The following is a 14,563-nucleotide window of genomic DNA, read 5'->3' on the forward strand; positions in this document are numbered from 1 at the left end:
TTACTTGATAATTAATTATTATAAAATAAACAAATAAAAACAGTGAAGAATTCAAATAATCCGACATATATCATAGGATGTGAGGCTGTTCAAAGGCTATCAACGGTCACGATTAATTAGTTGGTATTTTTTTTTTTTTGAGCAAAGCGAAAACATCTTCTTTCATTCATTCAAGCCCGAGATCAGCTGCCATAACCAGATTTTGGAATATATTATGCCTGTCCATTTTGAAACACAAGAACTGGGAGCAAGGGATTGTGGTAATGGGCGTCATTGAATATATTGTGGGGTTTACATATACATTTGAAAAAGTTACGCAGAAGTTTCAAGAATTCATGGTAGTTTACGAAAACTCTGATCTTGTTTTTTGAGGTCATTTGGTTCAGATTCGAGTGAAAGCATTCAGCAAAGTTGGAACAAAGGTAGAAGCGTGCATCAGCTCGCCGGATTCGTTCCACTCAGCAAGTAACGATTCTTGGTAGTTAGTCGCATTCTATGTTTACTATCCATTATTATCAGTTTTTCAGTTAGTTCAAAGTTATGTTGCTTCCTCTTGACAGAACGAGCCATGCATATTTGGTGTTTGTGAAATTGATCGTGTAGAAGTTTGTAAACAAGTAGTGGTCTACGCTACTGTGAGTGCTTCCATTGTGATCAAAGCATCGACAAACATACACGCTTCATGGGGTCTTCCCATGGCATTGGTTAGACTGGAACTATTTCGTGGTTAGGCTGAATCCCGATGTTGAGAAATTAACAAGGCATTAATTTGTTTGAGAGAAGCCTTTCTTGTAGACAGTGAGGATTGAGTTGGATCCATCCCGAATATAGGTCTACCCCAGGCAGTAACCTTAATTGTCCAATTCAATTAAAATACATGAACCTAAAGAAAAAAATAAAAATAAGATGAAGATATGAATCCATGCAGCCAGTTTCCGGTACCATGATCACAGTCTACTTCCATAATTGGATTGAATTTGTTGATGGCAAAAGCACTTTCAAGTGAGTTTTGGCTTCAAGAAATAAAGAAGCGGAATTGAAAGGAAAGCTAGGCAGAATGGCGTAGGGGCGGAGAGAAGTCTGCAGCCATAGCAGCGGGGATGGAAGTCTGTCTTTTTTTATTATTATTATGATCTAAAATTTAACAGTCTTTATGTTTAGATTCTTCCATTGCATGATCACCTGACTGAAGGAATCCTGTACAATATACCAGCTAGAAAATAATATGCTAATTTCACCAATCAATCATTAACAAGCTAGCATAGCCAGCCATACAAGCTACTGTCCTTTGGTTACATCCTTGGCCATGTTTCATACGCTGCTTCTCCTTGATAACTGGGACCAACTAGCTTAAAAATAATTCAGTTTGCAGCAGCACATAAAAGTTTGTCTCCTATCTTGCCTCTATCATTGTAATGGTGATTTCGTTTGTTGAATTAGCTGTATTTGTGCTAGTTGAACTCTGAGCAATAGTAACTTCTCTTTCAGTGAAAAAACCTGGTTGCTTGGCTTCAGGAAGGACTACTTCGTTGCTCAACATAAAAACTGCAGTAAACATGCTTGGCCTGTCTTCTGGTCTCTTTTGCACGCATAACAGACCAACATGGATTATCCTTAGCATTTCAGAGATGTAGGATGGCTCAGCTAAACAAGGATCCACTAGTTCCAGCGACCTCCCTTCTTTATAGAGTGTCCATGCCTGTAAATAGTGTTTAAGACAGTGTTATATATTTCTACATATTAACTATTAATTGTTTTTAGCTGTTATTAAACACTCAAATTTTAACGATGATAGATCTAAGTGACAACCCTTACATGTCCAATAAGGTTGAGATTGTCATCATCGTGAGAAAATCCCCTGTTTCTCATTCCACTTACAATTTCTATCACTAGGACCCCAAAGCTATATACATCTGATTTTGTGGAGAACAGGCCATCTATCGCATATTCTGGGGACATATAGCCACTACAATAAAGAATTAATATTAATATAAAGTCACAAACAATGGTAGGTTAGCAGTGGACACGTGGAGTTTTTGAGACACTTACTATGTTCCAACAACTCGCCGTGTCTTAGCTTCAGTCTCATTCTCTCGAAAACTTCTAGCCATACCAAAGTCTGATATCTTAGGGTTCATGTCTGAATCTAGCAATACATTGCTAGGTTTGAGGTCTCGATGTATGACTCTCAATTGGGAATCTTGATGAAGATACAGCAGTCCCCTAGCAATGCCATTGATAACACTGAAGCGCTTTTTCCAATCAAGTAACATGCTTTTTGTTCGGTCTGTTCAAAAAATTCGACAGTCAATATTTTCTGTTGATACTTGATTGCATGAATATCATGAATAAGTTCAATAGCCCAACATTCACTGGCTATAGGAGATGAACTGCCAATTTGCCCATCATATGAACCTCAGATTTATTATATTGGTATTCATTGTGCTAGCATTAGAGTACTCCATATGTACAGTAAATAATTACCGACGGCTATGCATGATTGAAATGAATAATGTTTAAGCAAGTAAATTCATTGTTTCAGGTTATAGTCGTTTCTGTAATTCTCATGCAATCTGATCATAGATATGAGCATATAAAATTGGAGTGCTCACCAAATAAAATCATGTCCAGGCTTTTATTAGGCATATATTCATAGATCAACATTTTTTCCTCTCCATTGATGCAGCCGCCGATAAGCCTGACGAGATTTCGATGTTGAAGTTTGGCAATAAAGAGTATTTCATTTTTGAATTCATCTAGTCCTTGCATGGAGTCTTGGATAACCGTTTCACTGCAATTTCTTGTCCACCTTCCAGCATGCCCTAAGGCACCAGCTTGTTCATGTAAGGTAGTGATTTTTTAAGTTACATTTGGATTTGCGGAAAATATTTGAAGAAAAAAATTGAAATGATTCCGTATAAGATAGGTTTGAAATTCAGTTTTAGGACTCAAAAGTATGTAATATCCTGACAAATAAATTGATTTACTATTATTTATTTGAAGTCCTTAGTTCCAAATCCATCAATGCAAATATTGCCTCACCGAATTTGAAGTAATTACAAAACTTTAACAACTTCCATTCTTTTTCCAAATATGAAATTTCCTGTAGAAGTTTTACTTTTTAAGAAGCTAAGTTTTTTTAGACACGGTGATTTGATCATCTTTGCAAAAGGTTCATTACTTCACTTGAGAACATCGTTATCTTTAGCCCTACTACATCGTGTTTTTCATTAAAACATTTCTTGCCATTTGAAAGCCTATTTCTTATATTACACGACTCTCTTCCATCTTTGGTCAAGCGAGATTTACTCATCACATATTTTTCCCTTTGCCATTATTAAAACAATAGTGATTTTAAAATGATAAAAATTTCATCTTCATCTTATGTCAGTTTCTTATAACTGCATATAGAGGTGGACCGGTAATACCTTATAAACTGGCCCAAATCCACCCTCCCCAAGCTTGTTGTTAATTGAAAAGTGATCTGTAGCTTCCAAAATAGCTGATAGATCAAATAATGGCAGCTCCGAGTTCTGCTCATGACTTCCAAAATGTTGGCCTGCAAAAGGAAAAATGTCAAGATGCCATTCAAAATGGAAGCTAGGTAAGTAATTGAGTATGCTCATTATTTCAAATCTCCTAATGGATATTTTTCTTTGCTTCCTACTTATTATATTCCTTGAGCATAAACATTTTTCTTACCCTTCATTCTAAGGTTTTGATAACTCAACCGCTTCCGGATATATAGAAAGAGGCCCGTGCCAATAAGAATTATAGTCATCACTGATGTCAAACTCACTGCAACTGTTATATATTTCTTCTTTCCTTCAGATTCAGCAACATTTTCTGTCCAATTAAAAAGGCAATACTTCATTATAAAATATCGGCACTCAATTTTTTTGTTAATATCTATTGCAAATCCAACAGTTTGAGAAAATAATCTCGTCTTTTTGTTATCAGATTATTTTTGTTAGAGGTACTTTAGACAAAAAACAAAAAGTTTAAATGGCAAATGTAATTTATTCACGACAGCATTGAGATATTTCTTGATCACCATATTTTTGTTTGAGATTCTCCCCTGTATAAAACTGATAAGTTGTCTGTATACTGTGGATGTCATAATGCTCAGAAATTCGCTTCTTTTGATCTATTGTGTGAATCAGAAGTTGAAGCAAATGAGGAAAGCATCGAACTTTGTTCATCCTAAGTATTACCTGCCTCTGAAGAAGACATTCTGATGTAAATATCATCTCCATTCTCAGGTTGGTCTTTCACGTCAATCAAGTCTCCATACCAAAGAAGGCACCCGGTGCCTTTGCTTCGATCATCTAACTGTGTGCATGCCATACAAGAGCAGTCCTTTAAGCATTCTGCTTTGCAGTCTTCTAGTGCCAAAATCTCGATGTAACGTGAATTTCTTGAGTCCGGCAATTTAATGCCAGGATATTTCAAGAATATATCTCCTTGACAACTCAAGTTATTTCGCCGAACGCATCCATTCGACCTATCTGATCTAGCCCACCCTTCTTGGTCTTTGGGCACAAATCTGTCCAGGCATCTACAAAATGGAGTGTTAGTACTACACTTACCATATGCACCACATAACTTGTATTGATCACAACTATCTACTGGTAAGTAGTTAAATTTCACCCAATTTTGAGCTCCATCAACCCAAGTCCAACGTTGTTCATAACCACTCTCATCAACTACAGCTATCGTAATAACTGATTTATCAATAATTTCTTGGAAAACATATACCTCCTTCTCATTCATTACTAAATGAATCTTGTATGTTGCTTCTCCTGTCTCACTCGGTCCCCCACTGAAGCCAAATCCATTCCAAGGACCAACTCTAGACCAAATTTCTGCACCATTTTTTAGTAGTATTTGTGGGTATCCTGTTGGATCCACGTGAGTACTAAAATCTCCAAGAGCAGGGTCATCATTGCTTTTCCATGACGTTAAGTAAGTTTCGATACCTGTTACATAGTTCATTCCAATCTTCATTCCAGGTAAACTTGTATCAGTCGGATGATCAAAACTCTGCCAGAGGAAATTCTCCGGCCTTTCATCATTCGCATCTCTTACGACTAAATTTCCAGAGTCCAGTAATTGTGCAATTGGGTTTTGTACAGATCTTGAAGATTTTGAAGACCACACTGTTGCTCCATTGGTGTCATTCAGTAGCACCAAGAGTCCAGGTTCGATAACCTTTAACACACCTCCTGCCCCTGTTAATGGTGCTTCTCTGTTGGCAACCCAAACAACTCTCCTGACTTTGATATTCCTGTACCATAGACCCACGTATTGATTTGTTAACTTTCCTGTTCTGAAAAATCCCAATTCGAATACTCCATCAGACGATACCATGGTCTCACCAACTCTAATCATCTGACCAGTTGTTATCGTATTAGTCGCACCAAAAGTGGCCGGAATAATGAAAAGGAACGCCAAAGCCAGGCCTTTTTGTAAAATTTCCATTGCTGCAGCTGCAGCTAGTACAGACGGAGCAAGAGTTCAAACAAGAAGTTTATTTGACCAAGCTAATTGAATTGCTTGTCATGCTAAAGCATACTCGGTCAAAGTTTTAGAGTGAAATTTATGATATACATGTGTCTTTTTTCTTCAATATTTTATTAGAATTTTTGTGTGGAAAAATATTTTTCTAAAACGATGGCTGGGGCCAATCTCCAGAATTGACCTGGAGATGATTATTTTTCTAGGCTTAAAATCCTTGGTCAGGATGGTTACAATTATATTATTTAATGATAATTAAGAATATAAACAAACAGAATCGATTCAAATATTATTTCATGAGTTTGTAGAATCAGCAAGATAAATATGATTTGGTGTGAGAGTTTGCAAAATATTGATAATTAAAATGGGAAATGATAGCAATAATGTTGTCGCAACATATATTTTCCGTCATCTATAGTTATACATAGATAAATCGATATACACACACACACACACCAAATTAATATAAACTGCACTTGAGAAGTGAGATTCACTATTCAATTATTTTTTGAGAAATTGTATTTTGCGATTATGATATTTATGTTGGCTAATTTCAGTTTTCGTCCCACAACTTCAGATTATTAGTTTTTTTTCAATAAAAGTGTTAATATGACACTAACATGTAAATACCACATCAACGCTGAACTTGTGTCATATTATTGTCACAACGGAAAAATTATTAAAATTACAAAAAAAAAACTCAAAGATAACACACTAAAACCAAATTTGACAATATGGGTGACAAAAATCGCAAAGAAACAAACACATATGATAAAAACAACTTTTCTTTATTTTTTAATTAAAAAAGGATACATGATCACTGATTCACCCTGTGAGGCATCCAACACTTACAAATTCTACAACTGAGTGTGGCCATTCCAAAATAACGTTATGCAGTAGAGTTACTATCCGACCTCCACATTACCAAAAAACTTAAGCCGACATAAATTATATTTCAATGTGCAAGTACTCGATCGAAAAGTCATCGAGAAATGGTTATGTTCAGCACCTAACATCGATATACCTGTTTGAGTACTATTAACCCATGCCCAACGTTCTGCAACACCACCCGGGTTGACCACGATTATAGTAACAAATGATTTGTCAGTGGTTTCCTGGAGATAGCAAACCTCCTTCTGATTCATCACAAGCCTAAACATGTAATATGAAAATCATTTGGTCCCCCGCTTAAAGTAACTCCATCCCAATTGAGATGTAAATGAACCAAACCGTTTGCGAGCTATTTGAAATTCGGCTCGATAAAAAGTTCGTTTGAGTTTGTTTGTTTATCATATCAAACCAAACCCAAGCTCGATTTTGAGCTCAAAAATTTAATCAAACCAAGCTCAAGCCTAAGGATATTTGGCTTGTGAGCTCGCAAACATGTTTGATAATAGGCTTGCGAGCTCGAGCTCGACTCGTTTAGGTGGCTCGTCAGCTCGAGCTAGAGCTTGAGTCGTTTAGGTGGCTCGTAAGCTTGAGTTTGGCTCATTTGTTGAGTTGACAGATAAAAATATTATTACTAATGTCAATGGAAATAATTGAATACAAGACATGTTTGAAAAATGATGAATTCACTCCATTGAGTCACAATTACATTTTTAATCTTATTTGCATATCATTATACCGATTTCAATAATATACTGATTTATGTTTTTTTAGCTCTTATTTGTGTCGTTTTGGTTATTTATGAATGAATTTACATTTTTATGTCTGATTTAAAATTATAGATATATTTAATTTTTAACAAGCTCGATTCAAACTCAAACTCGAGCTCATTTCTATGCTTATCGAGCTCAAGTCAGGCTTGTTAAACATGCTAAACGTGCTATTAATGAATCAAGCTCGAACCTGGCTTGATTAACATGCTAAACGAGCTTTTAACGAGCCGATCTCGAGCTTTTCTCGAGCTCAGTAATTTCAATACAAACCGAGCTCGAGCCTAATAATAGAAGCTCGAGCTCGAGCTCGAGCTAGCTTGAACCTTAAACAATCTTAAACAAACTAAGCTCAAACCTGATACTGTTTGGTTTGGTTTGAATCGTTTATATCTCTAATTCCAAGTTCCCATTCTAGTCCGTATTTTTTAACCTTCTTTTAGGAGAATATGTGGATATCATTATTACTGTTTTTGTATCATTATTAAATATCTTCGTAGTTACTTGTATTTATAATTAAAAAAAAAGAGCACATGTTGAAGATTAAATACAAGTCAATACATTTTTTTTCCCAGTAATTTCAATAAACAAAAGTATATTTATTCATTCAACAAAACAACACACGTATTTCTTTAAAAAAAACGATTTATCCTAATAAAAAAATTCTTATATATGAAGCATGTGTTAAAAGTAAAAATTTACGATAAAAAATAAAAATCTCAAACTCATAAAATATATCAAATTACACAATTTATAAAAAATATTCTCTACTTAATTGTGATTTTCGTCACAAATTGAGAGACTTGTTTATAGATTTTTTTGGAAATAATCCAAAAATAAATACATCATCACATACATCATCAAACAATAATTTTCAATATTTACAACTCTTATTTTCAACTTTCTTATTTTCAATAATATGCACTTACTTGTTAATTAATCTATATCTATATAAATATACCAATTGAATTATGAAATTCCTCTATTACCCTCGTTAAAATTGTAAACTAATGACACTTTATCTTCCTTTTATGTAATTAGTTAATTATTATTAGTTCATTGACTATATAAATATACCAATTGAATTATGAATTTCCTCTATTATCCTCATTAAAATTGTAAATTAATGACACTTTATCTTCCTTTTATGTAATTAGTTAATTATTATTAATTCATTGACTATATAAATATACCAATTGAATTATGAATTTCCTCTATTATCCTCATTAAAATTGTAAACTAATGACACTTTATCTTCCTTTTATGTAATTAGTTAATTATTATTAATTCATTGACTAATTATTATTTATTACTCTTTCACTCACTGATTCGAATCAATATGTAATAATATTATTTATAAAATGAATTGGTTTTGTGAAAATACCTTACAAATAATAGTAATAGTGTTATACATTCTTTTATTAAATTAATATAATACAAAAAATTACATAAATATACCAATTGAATTATGAATTTCCTCTATTACCCTCGTTAAAATTGTAAACTAATGACACTTTATCTTCCTTTTATGTAATTAGTTAATTATTATTAGTTCATTGACTATATAAATATACCAATTGAATTATGAATTTCCTCTATTATCCTCATTAAAATTGTAAATTAATGACACTTTATCTTCCTTTTATGTAATTAGTTAATTATTATTAATTCATTGACTATATAAATATACCAATTGAATTATGAATTTCCTCTATTATCCTCATTAAAATTGTAAACTAATGACACTTTATCTTCCTTTTATGTAATTAGTTAATTATTATTAATTCATTGACTAATTATTATTTATTACTCTTTCACTCACTGATTCGAATCAATATGTAATAATATTATTTATAAAATGAATTGGTTTTGTGAAAATACCTTACAAATAATAGTAATAGTGTTATACATTCTTTTATTAAAATAAATAATACAAAAAATTACGCTAATAGAGGTTTCGAACTTATTTTTACAATTTATGTATTAATTATATTTTTCAAATTGTAATCTAATGACACTTTGTCTTCTTTTTATGTAATTAGTTAATTATTATTAATTCATTGACTAATTATTATTTATTACTCTTTCACTCACTTTCATGGCATGACTACAAATAATATCAAAGTATTTGTTCAACAACTAATGATTCGAATCAATATATAATAATAGTATTTATAAAATGTATTGGTTTTGTGAAAAAACCTTACAAATAATAGTAATAGTGTTATACATTCTTTTATTAAAATAAATAATACAAAAAATTATGTTAATAGAGGTTTCGAACTTATTTTTACAATTTATGTATTACTTATATTTTTCATAATCTTAGTTTTTTACAAATAATACAAATTTTTTTATAGGTTTCGAACTTAATTTTACAATTTATGTATTAATTATATTTTTCATAATCTTAGTTTTTACAAATAATACAAAAAAATTTATATTTAACAAAACATAAAATAAGAAATTATGAATTTATATGTCGAGGTTTAATCTATATCTATATCTATATACAAATCTATATATATTAATGTGAATTGTGAATTTATATAAATATCCTTATCTTCATTTAATAATAATAATTTACATAAATATTCTTACCTTCATTTACATTGACATCAAATTCACATAAAAGCACTATCATAAATACATATTTATTTTTTGTTTTTTCCATCTATTAATTTAATAATAATCATTAATATATTTTTATATTTAAATTTAAAATTATTTACTTTAATATTTACATTGACATCAAATTCACAGAAAATCACTATGATAATGTTATAAATTTAAATAAATTGTTGATATTACGAACAAGGTAATAATGGGAAAACAAATAGAGATGAGTGTGATTGAATAAAATTAAATTATTAATAAATATTAAGGTCATATAAAACATTTTTTCCCCATTTAGAAGGTAGATATATATAGATTACTTATGTATCAACAAAAATATGTGATTGAGAGAAAATGTTTGTATGTAAATGATTTCATTGCAAACATTTAAGTTATTTAATCAATTTTCAATATATGATGCTAAATACATATTACTAAATAATATATTATCTATTAATTAATCTATTAAATATATGACTTTCATTTGTGAGCTTACTATTATATTATTTTTTTTTTTGTTTTACAATTTTTCATGTTAATGGTGTTATTTAAGTCATTTTTTATCTTAGTTTAATAAGATCATTAATAGCGTATTTAACTCAATCAAACTAATTATTAATTTAATTTAATTTTAATTACTTAAATTTATATATTGCCGTCAAACAATAATAGGAAGACAAAGGGAGATGAGTCGGACTGAATAAAAATAAATTATTAATAAATATTAATGTCATACAAAATTTCTTTCTCCCGTTTAGAATAAAAATATTTTCAGACTCTTTATGTGTCAATAGAGATATGTGATTGAGAGAAATGTTTGTCTGTAAGTGATTTCAAACACTGTTTTTAAGTTATTTAGTCAATTTTTTTTATAAATGCTGCTAAATAAATATTACTAAATAATATGCTTCATTTGATTATTTTGTGTTCTTGCAATGAGATGAGTTTTTTTACCCTATCGTTAACATGTTTGATTGGTATATGTCATTTGTATTGATCATGTAATTGTGTTTTGATTGTTTATGTGATTTGTTTGTTTGCACAAAGAAAAAAGAAACAAAATCAAATATCCAACAAAAATGTTTATTTTTCAATTTTTTATTGTTGAGATATTTTTTAATTTTTAAATACATAATGCATGTTTTCTGTTTCCTTAGATTACTTAGTTTGAAGTGACTTACAAAAAATTAAAAAAATTGAAATATTTCTTCGTTTTTACCTTATGTATCAGAATATCAAGAGATAATATTTTTTATTTATTGGGGCAAATATATTTCCAAACTTCTGTCTATAAATCAATATTTAATTTTTTTTACGACATTATTATATTCTCTAATCAATTTTTTTTACTTAGATTGATAGAAAAAATTTTAATTTGAGTTTTTATGTTCTTGCTTATATTATTTTTGTAATATTATTTATTATGAAAATAATAGGTGAACTACAAAATTTGGTAGGTCTAAGAGTCCTCTGATGAACGACAAATATGGATAAATTATTAAAATATATAATATCCAGTAGATTTTTGGCATGCGATTTTGTTCTAATTCAATAATTATGCATTATTCTAAATTTTAATTATATCACAAGTTAACGCATGTTTTGTTGTTGCTAGATATGTTCTGTCAATAGTATAATATTTTTCTATGGTTTAAGAAAAATTGTGTGACTTTGTATTATATTTTTACGACTGCTTTTCTAAATGGTTTTATTATGATTTCAAGTCACCGTTTTTCATTTGTGTTTTTTTTAAAGAAGTGGAATGAATATCTATAAAACGATGACATTAATAAGGCGTCTTCTCTTTATTTGAAATTTTTTTTGGAAAATTTATACAAATTGTGAATAATATGAGTTAATATTTAATTGGAGAGTGATTTATGCTTTTTATTGCTCGTATATACTTCAATTTCTTTGTTATTGTACTAAATAAATTATTTTTAAACTTTGAGTTATCATTTTTTTTCTTATCGAGGTTCTTTGCGTAATGATTTTTTATACGTTTTGGTTAGTATTGTTGGCTGCAATTGATTTTTCTGATATTATATGATGTGCCTTGTTGTTTACATAAAAATAAGTATGAGAGTACATCAATCAAAGCCACATATTTTGGGTCTTCTGTTGTACGAAGAGAATAATAAATGATTTCTGTGAATTATATAATTTCTTGTTTTTTCTTACATATAGTCTACGAAATGCGTCAAATTTCAAACAAAAAAGTTAAGACAAAAATAGTGGATGAAAAAAAAGAGACATGTTGCACCATAGCGATCGAACCGTGGTGCTTGAGCTGCTGTGCGGTTTAAAAGATTTGAGTTGCACCATTACTACTAGCTATAGCTTTTGGTAAAGCGACAAGCGCTCGGTCCTACAATTAGTATCAGAGCCAAGGTCATGGGTTCGATTCTCATTGATTGCAAGGAGTTCAATTCTTGGGAGGAAGATTGTTGGGTGCAATAATTGTCTCTGCTTGGTAAAGCGGCCGAACCGTGGTGCTTGAGCAGATGCGCGGTTTAAAAGATTTGATTTGCACCATTACTACTAGCTATAGCTTTTGGTAAAGCAGCAAGCGCTCGGTCCTACATATTATGTCCTAATTTCTGTATGATATAATTCAAGCACATTTTTTTTATAGATATTTGAAATTAGGTCCAACTAAGTAACATGAAACATATACATATATATTAAATCATATTTAAAGCAAAATGTTAAGATCAAGAATGATTCAGATTTAAATTTCAACGAAGCACAATGAATAAGAAATTGAAGAATTGTATGTGTATGTTAAGTGTTATGTAATGATTATGTTGCTACTTCATGGTTGTGCGACATATGGATGTCATATAAAATGTTAATATTTTTCAATAAAATAGTTTTTCAAAAAGAAAAAATTCTTCATTCAGAAAAAAAAATACATGAAAAACAAATTGTGCATAATTCTCATTCTATTTATAATGGTATGAGAACAATTCTAAAACTTTGTTAACACAATATAATAGATCAATTCTGTGTATTTTATTGAGACATTAAGCCAGTTTCACTTTATTTCCTCTAATATTATCTCGATATATTTCGAGGTGACTACGAGATTGTTTTTGTCTCTTTTTTAGTCAAAGTGTCTAACCAGCTAATTCATAACATATATGATGGTAGCATAGAAAACTCCTCGTCAAATAAATTCACTTAGCCAAATATTAAAATTCAAATAAAATTCTACAATATTTCATCAAATTAATTTTGACTATCATAAAATGCTCATGAAATCTAAATGGTTATATTATTAGATGAGATATTGAATAAGACAAATACTTTGACATATATTTGAATGATATCTCATATGAATATCTTAATTACATTATTCGTATCTCTTCTCAAGATTTTAAAATACAATAATTAATTTTGTATATCGTTCCACAAGATATAAAATATTATAAAACAAAATATAAACTCGATATAAGAAAATTTGTTTTGTTTCAATGAATAATATAATATTATGTTCTAAGCGCAATAAATAATATTGAAACTATATCATCCTCATGACATGATGCACGCAATCATTATTTCAAAGCTTCCAAAAAATGACGATCAAGATGACTTTCTTGAATTGCGTCAAATTAAATGAGGACACAATTCTAAGATATAGCCATTTGAAGAGATTTTAAGTATTTTTCTCACAGTGATTGAGAAATAGTTGTTAAAAATTTGTTAACCTTATAGCTATATGTTGATAATATCGATACTAAATATATAAAAATGATATCACAAATATCACAATATTTGAAGAAGGTGCAACACTATTCATTGGTTATGTTGTTGAAAAATATATATGTTATACATACTTTTAGTCACAAGTGAAAACTTATCACGAGTAAAAGCATTTTTTCTTAGGAGTTATAGTTGATGATTTTCAAAAACTGAAAAATCATTTAACAACAAAAAAATATTCGGAAAAATAAGATTATCAGATAGAAACAATGTAGAAAATCGAAAAAATGTCGTGATAAAGAAACAAACTATGAGCATGCCAGATCCCGGATAAAGATTGTAAATAACATAAAAGATGTTAAAGACCATCAGATACTTGTTGAGCATACCAAAATAGTTATATGCATATTATAACAAACTACGAGAAAGAGTTGTTGAGTTGTCAAAATCAACCAAGAAGTATATTGGAAAGTGTGTCGAGTGGATAAGATAATTTCTCTTATTCATATACCGTCTATGATCATGATTTTTTTATTTTTTATGGCTTGGTTTGTTTCAGTTAAGAAATATTTATAGTCATATTTTAATTTAAATAATTATTATCAAAATTTCGTACATATATTTACAGTAGTTTATTGCATTTTTCTAGTTGCTATAAAATAAACTAATAAAAACCTTCAGAATTCAAATAATCCAACATATACCATAGGATGTGAGGCTGTTCCAAGGCTATCAACGGTCACGATTAATTAGTTTGTAATTTGTTTTTGAGCAAAGCAAAAACATCTTCTTTCATTCATTCAAGCCCGAGATCAGCTGCCATAACCAGATCTTGGAATATATTACGCCTGTCGATCTTGAAACACAGGAAATGGGAGCAAAGGGCTGTGGTAATGGGCGTCATTGAATATATTGTGGGGTTTACATTTACATTTGAAAAAGTTGCGTAGAAGTTTTAAGAATTCATTGTAGTTTACGAAAACTCTGATCTTGTTTTTTGAGGTCACTTGGTTCAAATTCGAGTGAAAACATTCAGCAAAGTTGGAACGAAGGTAGAAGCGTGTATA

General features: G+C 30.2%; 2 long non-coding RNA genes and 1 pseudogene across 4 annotated transcripts; 2 read left to right on the top strand and 1 right to left on the bottom strand.

Annotated features, from left to right (window-relative positions):
* The first annotated feature begins 42 nt into the window (after positions 1–42).
* LOC140813445 (uncharacterized) lies at positions 43–3,422 on the top strand. 3 transcript variants are annotated; one of them, XR_012113953.1, is made up of 3 exons: positions 43–260; positions 387–478; positions 2,687–3,422. It is a non-coding gene; the product is annotated as an uncharacterized lncRNA (long non-coding RNA). The 3 variants fall into 3 exon arrangements; XR_012113955.1 differs by lacking the exon at positions 2,687–3,422 and adding an exon at positions 1,489–1,700; XR_012113954.1 differs by lacking the exon at positions 2,687–3,422 and adding an exon at positions 561–951.
* LOC140813442 (G-type lectin S-receptor-like serine/threonine-protein kinase At4g27290) lies at positions 1,171–5,721 on the bottom strand (annotated as a pseudogene).
* Positions 3,472–5,255, top strand: LOC140813446 (uncharacterized). The gene is made up of 3 exons (XR_012113956.1): positions 3,472–3,604; positions 4,164–4,262; positions 5,136–5,255. It is a non-coding gene; the product is annotated as an uncharacterized lncRNA (long non-coding RNA).
* Positions 5,722–14,563: the final 8,842 nt, after the last annotated feature.

The sequence above is a fragment of the Primulina eburnea genome, chromosome 15 (assembly GCF_022965805.1).
Source record: "Primulina eburnea isolate SZY01 chromosome 15, ASM2296580v1, whole genome shotgun sequence".
NCBI lineage: Eukaryota > Viridiplantae > Streptophyta > Magnoliopsida > Lamiales > Gesneriaceae > Primulina > Primulina eburnea.